This window comes from Euprymna scolopes, chromosome 18 (assembly GCF_053919585.1).
Source record: "Euprymna scolopes isolate OS-2025 chromosome 18, ASM5391958v1, whole genome shotgun sequence".
NCBI lineage: Eukaryota > Metazoa > Mollusca > Cephalopoda > Sepiida > Sepiolidae > Euprymna > Euprymna scolopes.
In genome coordinates this window covers 13,214,309-13,225,127 of record NC_136499.1, presented here as the reverse complement: position 1 = coordinate 13,225,127, position 10,819 = coordinate 13,214,309, and the positions used below count along the sequence as shown (strand labels likewise).

Sequence of the window (10,819 nt, the reverse complement as noted above, 5' to 3'; positions counted from 1 at the left end):
ATCTTCAATATTTTGTCCACGTAACAAACTTATCGTCCTGGAGTGCTATTTGAAACTTGTTAAGCTATGATGCTTATTACATAGAAACGAGTGGCAGCACCCCGAAGAACATTATATGGGTAATATGTGCGTGCGTGTGTATGTGTGTTTATATGTGAGAACGAGAGTATTCCATACAGGTTTAATTTTTATAAAATACGGACATAGCTCCGGACAAAGTATGAAGCTATTTGATCTAAGAAACTAAGAAATACTACTTCCTTCAAAAACTTGTAAACTATAAGTGTTAGATTGAATAGATTATGATCTAGAAAACAACATTTTCCCCCTCTTTGTACAAAACATCGCTGATGGGACTTAATGAAAGCGAGAGTAACCCCCTATCCATATTCTACTATATACAGCATAATCACGTTGACACACCGGTTCCCGTCAGATCACCGAAGTTAAGCAACGATGAGTCTGGCCAGTACCAGATGGGTGACCATTTGGGACTTCCAGGTGCTGTATGTGCTCTACGTCTATTGCGGCATTGTTTCTAGTCATCCTGGACCTCTCCTTGCCACTGGACTTATGCAATGCCGATTAAGGAAAGATGTGGTTAGAGATTGCGCAACACTTACCACACAATTACACGCGCAGCTGCCCCTACAAGGGGTATCCTTTGTCTTTCGAGACTGAACGACGGTATCGATGTTCTACTTTCCTTAAATCTAAATATATTAGGTACGGGCAAAAATGGCGGGATAGATATAGGGGGACATAGTTTTGAAAGCCGGGTTGTCATATTTTTTGTAGGTTTTCGACTACTTTTTGAGTGTATTGAAAAGATTAAAGACTAAAGTTTATTTCCAGAAGGAAAAAAATATTTATACTCGTGGCGGGGGGGGGGTATTATAATGAAAAATGTTTTCACAGCGACACAGCGAGCTAACAAATTCTGCTAAATTTTGAAGTAAAATAAATTCATTGTAAAGATCCTTTGAAAGATAAATATAAGTTTTCTAGGTCTATTTCAAAGATACTTAGTAAAGTAAGATATTGAATTCAATTAAAACATCTTGTTTGTACAAAAAATATATATCTTAATTAGCCCACGAAAGCGAGAGATTCTCGCTTCATTCAACCAAAACAAAACGTCTAATGGATTATACGGAAGCTCAAAATGCCAGGATGTCAAAAACCTGTCTGAAAACGACGCCAGGTAGTTATAGGAAGCTATCGTGAACGTCTGTATAATTTTTACAGGTTTTTAATTCAATTATTTTTCTATGCTCCTGTTTTTAAATTAAGAATTTTTATTTTTATTTTTCAGAAGTATATAAAAATTATGTAATACCGAAAGTTTCACATTCATGCCAGCAAAAGCAATATAAGAATCTTACATATAAAAATTTTGCGAAAACTGTAATCTAAAAAAAAAACAAAGGAATATGTTTTGCAATTATACTTTTTTTGTGTAAAAATATTAAATAAACAATGCAAAATCCATTGATAATATCGATAGTTCGAGAAATTGATGTTTCTTCGAGTTATATCGAATTCATTAATACGGACTTCAGGGGCATCTTTTCCTAATATTCCTATAAAATTAAATATTTTTTTTTAATTGTTATAATTTAAGATGCTTTATTTTCATAAAAAAGCAAAAATAAATTCATACATTTTTTTACTACTGAAAACCATAACTTTAGTAAAGGTAACCTTTGTTTAAAGAAAATAATACATTTCCACTAAGACTTCAATAAAACTAATGAGTTCGTTATATTTTTTTTTATTATTTGATTAATACTGTAAATTGCATTAAAATTGGTTAATTTCCTGATTTTTGGTGGATTTTTAAGTAAAAGGAGGGGTCAAAATGTTTATAAAATTTGCGCATCGGCATTCATTTTGCACGTACCTAAAATATATAATAATTATATATTATATATTTTATATATATAATATATATAATATAAATATTAAATGTTTTCTTTATATCCATTATTTTATCAACTGTATTTAATTGTATATCAGCAAACACATCCTATCATATCACGAAAAAGGTAGTAATGAAAACCACCCTTATTTTTCAGTTCTTGGATAAAATCATCTATGCTGTTGTACCTTTAACGTGCGTACGTACGTGTGTTACGGTTTCCAGATGATAAATTATTCGATCGGGAGATCCTATTTATTAAAAAATAAGAGAAAAGATGATAACATACTACGAACATTAAATTAGAATATAGATAAGGTAGTTTAATGTTCGTAGCATGTTATCACCTTCTGTCCTCTTTCTTAATAAATAGGATCCCCCGATCACCGAAGACATAAAAATTAAAATAAAAAATTATATCGCTTTTAGGCCAGGCATGAAATTAAAATAACATCCGTAGCCTTCTGGCTAGGATCTATGTGTAATACCTGTTCTGTCTAAAAGTGGTATAATGATATTGTGCAGTTTCCGTTCGCGCCGGGCGTCCATATAATTGAAATATGTCACAGGCTCCTATAAGGATGTTGGAGGTGAATCAGATATATTCTGACACTACATTAACCAGATTACTTAGATTTACAGTTTTAGCAAAAGGGCTACCATAATACTCACGCTGAACGTCTACAGAATGCACAGTAGCCATATATTACATATGAAGGATACCTCTGTGGAATTTCCACAGATCCTTCTAGTTTCAAATGGTTAACGGAAGCAAGAAAGCAAATAGCAAGTCAGACAAACACTCAGACTTACTCGACTGCCTCCAAGAAACACCCTACTTCATTGGCACGGACCCGGATCAAAGTGTAGTATCTGTTCTGATGTTTAGTCAATGGAGAGAGAAACCTTTCTATACTGAATCAATTTTATTTTTGCAAGCTACCAAACTGCCCCTTTTTGGGAGCTAGTTTCCCCCCACATTGTAAACGTTCTTGTGTCACATTTTGTCTTCGTGGGGAAACGAATAAATACCTATAAACAGTGAAAATATTTTCTCTAGGTCATCAGCCAGGATAATAATCATTTATATATTAAAATTATATTGCCAATGTAATTCTATGAATTTATCTAAATATTTTTGTAATATATTTAAATACATAGAAAGTTTGAACACTGGCGAAGCATAATAAAAGTCTACGCCTATCGTGTATCTTCCTATTTTTTGTACGTATCAAATACAATTATTTAACGCGACCTAATTTAAATATAGATGCTGTGCATTCGTCACTCACATTTTCTCAAACATAATAAATACACCGTGGAATTGGTCTCATTTCGAAATATTAGATAACTTAACTACTTTTAAAAAGGGGGAATATTAGAGCAATAGTAAATAAAAGACAGCAACAACGAATAGAGCCTATAGCATGACCAAAATCGAAACTTTGAGATCTTCAGTCTGGCGGTCTATCAACTGAGCTTTTTTTTTTTTTTTTTTTTTTTTTACAAGCGTGTCACCACTTATCAAGGCCCAGAGCCCACTCAAGGATAAGGGTTAATAGGTATACATTAGTCATTGTGATTTTAGCATAGTAAACAGTGGGAATTTTGAAACTTGGATTACTTAGGGGGACGATTCAATTAGAACTTGTTCACATTGGACTTTTTCTTTTTTTTTTTCATAGGTATCAACTCATTATCAAGGTCAAAGAGGCAACTCAAGGATAAGGGTTAAAGAGTGTACAGTAGAAATTGGACAATATAATAATCATTAGTAATGAAAATTTGTTAAATTTGATAACTTATATGGAACGGCTCATCAAGAACTTATTTACGTTAGACTTGAAGACAACCATATTGTAGTCAGCCGGAAAGCAGGAAAACGGAAGACAATTCCACAGGCGTGCAGTTCTAATAAAAAAGCTTTGTTCATGGAATCTACGTTTAGGTTTAGGCACAGATAAAGAGTGGGGGAATTATTGATAGTGTTTACAGCTAGACGAGTGTTTCTTGTGAAAGTTTTGCGAGGGGGACCATAGATTGAAGCTCAGTCGAACACTTTCCATGAAAATAACGATACATCAGAGACAAACTCGCAACATCTCTTCTGTGAGATAGAGGTTGCAAGGAAGAGAAAAGGACATCTCCTACGAACGAGGCTACGAAGTCTATTTTGAACTCTATCAAGGCAACGAAGTTTTATTTTACTTTTTTTCGCCCGACAAATATCGAAAAATTGGTTAAAAACATTTATATATTCACCTTCAACTGGCCACTTTTCTACAGGGGGAGTCGATTTTTTTTGCCGATATTTTCGAAAGTCATCTCCTTTCGATTGTATAGCCTTAATTAAACCCTACGTCACTTCCGGGTTGGCGGTGGTCGTAACAGCAAAGACGTCATGTTTTCCCCCCATTCTTTTCCTCCTTTGCGGTACGGGTTGGAGTCTGCCTTCCTACTACCACTTCTTTTTCTTTTCTTTTTTTTGCTCACACACCTACAAACACCCGGCCAACACCGGGCTCAAATCCTAGTAGGTAAATAAATGCTTACTAAGAGACAAATGTATAATAAGATATATATCTATATATCTATAAAAGTGAAGTGTCTGTGTGTCAATGTGTCTGGCTGTGTACATTTCCCTACACAATAGCTCAATTTTCAGTCTACAGACTCGAAATTTGATATACAGGGTACTGAGAATTGCTACTTGGAAATGAATGACCACGGTTTAGCATTATGTATACAGTGGACTATGTGGAGAGTTGAGCAACGAGATGTCTGTTCGCCTTACGTTTAAACTTATGTAAGTACACTCAGAGCAAAATGAATAGCAATCAGATGGAAGAAACTATTAGTATAGAATGCTTTGCAGTAGCTTGGGATATTAATAGTGAAGGGATGGAATTTTGCTGCTTGTCTGGTAAGTCCGGATTATGTACGCCGAGGGGGGCACTTGCTATGAAATACTCAGAAGACATTCTATTAAAGTAAAAGTATTTAGTAGTAGTAAACATGCGCAGGAATTCAACATTGCGGCGATGAGACAGAGGTTGAAGCTTGACCGATAGTGTGAGACCTATTAGATTGGAAACTCTTTTTTGAACTTTGTCTAAGAGTGAGAGATTAGTGGTAGATGTACCCGCTCAGATGTGGTAACAATATTCCATGTATGAGCAAATTGTAGCTTTGTAGGGATATAAGATATTCCCAGGTGTGATCATTTTTTTTTGGCACGATAGAGGGAGCCCATCTTCTTTTGTCTTTCTCAAGTATAGAGCTTAGATTAAGTTACATGTCTGTAAATCGGAAGGAAATCTTTGGATTAAAACGTTCCTTTTTTTAATGGTGCCTGTAATTGGTGCAGAAAAATACCGCATTAAATAAATATCAAATACAGAGTGAAACATAGATAAGAGCCAGGTACGTCCAAGGATTGAATATTGTTGCCACATCTAGGCAGAAGCTGCTAGAAAGACATTATCTTGCCTTGATAGAGTTCAAAATAGACTTCGTAGCATAGTGGGGGATGCCATTTTCTCTTCCCTGCAACCTCTTTCTCACAGAAGAGATGTTGCGAGCCTGTCTCTACTTTATCATTATTTTATGGCAAGTGTTTGTCTGAACCCCAATCTATGGCCTCCCTTCGCCAAAGATTAACGAGAAACACTCGTCTAACTGAAAACACTACCAATAAATCCCCTACACTTTATGTGCTTCAACCTAATCATAGATTCCATGAACAAAGTTTCTTTTTTAGAACTGCACACCTGTTGAACTCTCTCGTTTGCCTGCCTTTCAGCTGACTGCAATATGGTTGCCTTCAAGTACTTGATAAGCCGTTCCCTTGAATTAATCTAATTTACCAAATTCATGCTTCTAACGATTACTATGATATTGTCTCTTTCACTACTGTACACTCCTTAACCTTTTCCCCGAGTTGCCCCTGGGCGTTTATAAGTGGTGATTTATTTGTAAACAAAAATATCGCCATAGAAAAGACAACATGATTCCATTTCCGTTTGATGAAAATCGATTTCTTTTGTTGCAGACCATCTACTAGTTGGCCAGTAGTGTACAAATCCGAATAGCAATAGGAGCCTTCTATCATGTCTGGGAGTAACACACTCTTCAACGATAGAGTTTGGAGATGCGCCGCTGTATAACTCATGCTCATTACCGATCCAAGTTATGAAAACAGGACAATTGCCAGCCCCCTCAATATATGGACGGTTCAATGCTTGAGAGCACAGTTCAACGAAGTTTCCGACGACGGTTATGGTTTTTGGTGTGGTTTCAAGTGAATGCCACAGCATGCCACCTCATATCTTTGAAGTCTGATTTAAAGTCAATATCAAAGTATACCAGGATGTTCTGAAGCGTGTGGTGATCCCTTGGTACAATCAGATGGCTGCTGGCAGACCCTGAGTGTGGCAGCTGGACTCGGCACCGTCCCACAAGTTCAAAGAAATCCAGACTAGGCTTCAGAAGAGTTCTACGACTTTGTACACTTCTCTCACTGACCCCCTTCAACGACGACATTAACTGTTGAACTACTTCATTTGGTCATACGTCGAGAACATCACCAACATAACCTCCCACAACATCACAGACAGCCTAATCGCTAGCAGTGTTAGAAATTTTGTGAAAACTATTGAATAATTCCACCTGCTATCTTTCGAAGCTTATAACTCCTCGAAAAATGTAATTCAAACCCTAATTTTTTTTTCAATTAAAGGAGCAAGGACCAAGGTTTCATAAAAAAACAAAAACAAAAACAAACAACGTGTTTTTTTTTTTTTTTAAAAAAGGTTGTAAACTTCGGACTTTCCAGGTAAATTTCTAAAAAACACTACTTTTTTTGTTTTAAATTTGAATATATTATTTATTGATCTTTTATCTTCAATTTGTGATATAAAAAACTTTGGTACATAAATTAATTATTTACTTTTTAATAGACATTTGACAATGGGGGGGGGCGTGAATTTAAAAAAAACGTTTGTATAAAATATTATATTCCGTTTATTGGAAAGAGCATAAAATTTCACATTGACCCTGAAAATATCGTAAAAATAGAATCAATAGAAAAATTTTGATAGATTTTTAAAGTTTAAAAATTAAAAAATACTGAACTTGTAACATTCAATTAATTTCATTACTATTTTAAAAACAAATATTTCTATTACTTTTTATACAACTTTAATAGTTTATTTTGGAAGTATAATCCATAAATAAAATAGATAACCCACCTTTAAAAGAGAAATTACAATTTTTTTTATATTTTATTTGCAGTTTCGTGTTAAGGGTGTCAAAAATTCCTACAAAAATTCTTATACACCTGCCTAATCGCTGCCATCCGCCGAATATTCGCCGAACTCCCGTCAACGCCTTTGAAAGAGACATGCTCCCAATTTTGGACTCGTATCGAGGCAGTGGTTGAGGCTGAAGGCGACTACAATGAATAGATGTCAACTCTACTACGTAAGCATGTTACCTGAATTAATATTTTCAATAAAAGTTTAAAAATAAAGCTGTAGTGTTGTTTTCTTTAGGGCGACAAATTTATCGTTCCACCGTTGCTCACTACGTTTGAGCTATGTAGATATTAGATATGTAAGTATTTATGTTTGTGTGTACGCCTCTGATTTTCTAACCACAAACCCAGATTATCGGGGGGGGGGGGGTTTAGCCTGGACCACAAGAATAAGCATGCCACACAAACACAAACGCTCACAGAACTCATTTCCATAACTATATATCAAGTTGTGTGCGTTTGTGTATGTGTGTGTCTGTTACTCGCAAGTCCCCCCCCAATATTGCTTTTATTTCTTAGTTACTGTTGACGCCCTTGTCAGTTTTAATAGGGGTCGTCCCCCTTTTCCATGCCCTTCAACGACACACACAAAAACACATTCCACCTTCAAAGGAACTTTCCCGCCTCCTTGCAAAGGTCAGATGCAAATGGGCCAGGTTCCGACCCGGTTCAGGTAAGAGGCCCTCGTATCGACGAATGACCGTAGCAGCAACTACGTTTCTTCTGAAGAGAGACGAGACATTGGTATCTTTACTGATCTCTCTCTCTCTCTCTCCCTCTTCTTTTTCGACACTAGCGCTTCCTTCTATATCTATTATATATATATATATATATATATATATATATATATATGTGTGTGTGTGTGTGTGTGTGTGTGTGTGTGTGTGCGTAGGAATATTAAACAGATTTACCGTAATAATAATTTTCCAAAATCTATGTCCATCATTCTTTATATCAACCCTCCCCCCCCTCTATCTCTCTTTATATATATATATATATATATATATATATATATATATATATATATATATATATATATATATACTAGCATGGGTGCCCGACGTTGCCCGGGTGTTTGGAGATGTATCCTGAGCAAAAAAAAAAAAAAAGCGGTCAATTTTTTTTTTACCTTTTACACCTATTTGACCCCTTAACATTTATTGTTGTGGGCTCAAATCAAGTTATTAAGTTAGATCCATGTCCAAGGAACCTATATCTAAAATTTTAAGTGTTTAGACCCAAAATTGTCGGAGGAGTTTGGTAGAGTTCGCAAAGGTCAGATCGTTGAACTTTGACCCCTTAACAGCAAATTTCTGGCCGAAAACCGATAACATAGATTTTCCTAAATCTCAGTACCCTATATATCAAATTCCGAGTCTGTAGACTGAAAATTGAGTTATTGCGTAGGGAAATGTACACAGACAGACACACAGACGCAGACACACAGACACGTTCACTTTTATAGATATATAGATCTTCCTATACATTTGTCTCTTAGTAAGCATTTATTTACCTACTAGCATTTGAGCCCAGCGTTGCCCGGGTGTTTGAAAGTGTGTGTTGAGCTAAAAAAAAAAAGTGGTAGTAGGAAGGCAGGCTCAAAACCGTACCGCAAAGGAGGAAAAGAATGGGGAAAAACGTAACGTCTTCGCTGTTACGACCACCGCCAAACCGGAAGTGACGTAGTTTTTAATTAAGGCTAGATAATCGAAAGGAGGGAATGACTTTCGAAAATATCGGCGAAAAAAGCGACTCCCCCTGTAGAAAAGTGTCCAGTTGAAGATGAAGATATTAATGATTTTATGCCAATCTTTCGGTATTTGTCGTCGGAAAGGTCGAACTTCAAAACGATACTGATCTAGTAAAAATCTGTCGCCTCTGTCGAAAGTTTTAGGCAGACATGAAAACATACATACATACATATATTGGTAACTCAAATTTTCGACACAAATCGATTAAAAACCTTTCCCTGTCTCTGAATACCCTTTATATAAAATTTCAAATGCTTAGACTAGAAATCTTCTTTAGTAATTTGGTACAGACCGCAGCGATCAGTTTTTCTTTTCAATTTGACGCAAATTATGACCCCTTAACATTTATTGTTTTGGGCTCAGTCAAGTTATTAAGTTAGATCCATGTCCAAGGAATCTATATCCAAAATTTCAAGTGTTTAGACCCAAAATTATTAGAGGAGTTTGGTAGAGTTTTCAAAGATCAAATCGTTGAACTGTGACCCTTAACACCCAAATATCTGGCCGAAAACCGATTACAAATATTTTTCCAAATCTCAGTACTCTGTATATCAAATATCGAGTCTGTAGATTGAAAATTGACAGAGATATTGCGTAGGGAAATGTACACAGACGTCCAAACAGACACACAGACGGACGGCCAGACACTTTCACTTTTATAGTTGTACTAGCATTTCAGCCCGGCGTTGCCCGGGTGTTTGGAGGTGTATGTTGAGCAAAAAAAAAAAAAAGCGGTCAATTTTTTTAAAATTTGACCCCTATTATGAGCCGTTAACATTTATTGTTGTGGGCTTAAATCAAGTTATTAATTTAGATCCATGTCCAAAAACCCTATATCTAAAATTTCAAGTGTTTAGTCCCAAAATTCTCGGAGGAATTTGGTAGAGTTCTCAAAGGTCAAGTCGTTGAACTTTGACCCCTTAACAGCAAAATTTATGGCCTAAAACAGATTACAAAGATTTTCCCAAATCTGAGAACTCTGTAAATCAAATTTCGAGTCTGTAGACTGAAAATTGACAGAGATATTGCGTAGGGAAATGCACACAGACAGACACACAGACACGCACAGACATGCACAGACACGTTCACTTTTATATATATAATAGATAGATTAATAACATTACTAGCGATGGGACGATTTCAATATTTTTCCAATTTCGATACAATTATTTATTCCGTACTAAATTCCCGATTCCAATACAATTACCGATTCCTATCCTTTACAAATCTTTTAATATTTGGTTATTTTTCCCCGATTACCGCATTTTAAATTTACAAGTATTTTCGCAAGCGCAAAACTACAATTGTGAGGGGGAGATTTATCTATTTTAGTTAAACTGATATTTGAAAATCAATAAATGTGTAATATTTTATCATAACTACTATTAATGGAATATTTTGCTTTAAATAAAATCCAATAATAAAAGAAGAAAGAAATTAATAGAATCGTTTTAGGCATCGGAAAATCGATTGATTTCCTGCTCTTGTTAGGGACCAACTGTAGCGCACCGGGAGGAAGCTTAAGGTTTTTCCCCACAGTGATTTGTTTTTGTTTTACAAAAGAATCACCACTTATCAAGGCCCGGAGGTCACTAGAGTAAAGAGTATACAGTAGTCAATGACAAAATGTAGTAATCGTTAGTAGTGAAAAATTGTTTACGTTGGATTACTTAAGGGAGCGTCTCATCAAGAAATTGTTTACGTTGGAAAGCAGGTAAATATGTGTGCGTGATGTTACCAAGCTAATCAAAATCTTTGATTCCAGTGAAAAAGCTTCAACCGGAACTAACTCCCATACTTACAAAGCCGTTTAAGCGTTGTATTAAGGAGAGT

General features: G+C 35.5%; 1 pseudogene; it reads left to right on the top strand.

Moving 5' to 3' along the window:
* The first annotated feature begins 396 nt into the window (after nt 1-396).
* On the top strand, nt 397-513 carry LOC145301491 (5S ribosomal RNA; annotated as a pseudogene).
* The last annotated feature ends 10,306 nt before the right edge of the window (nt 514-10,819 follow it).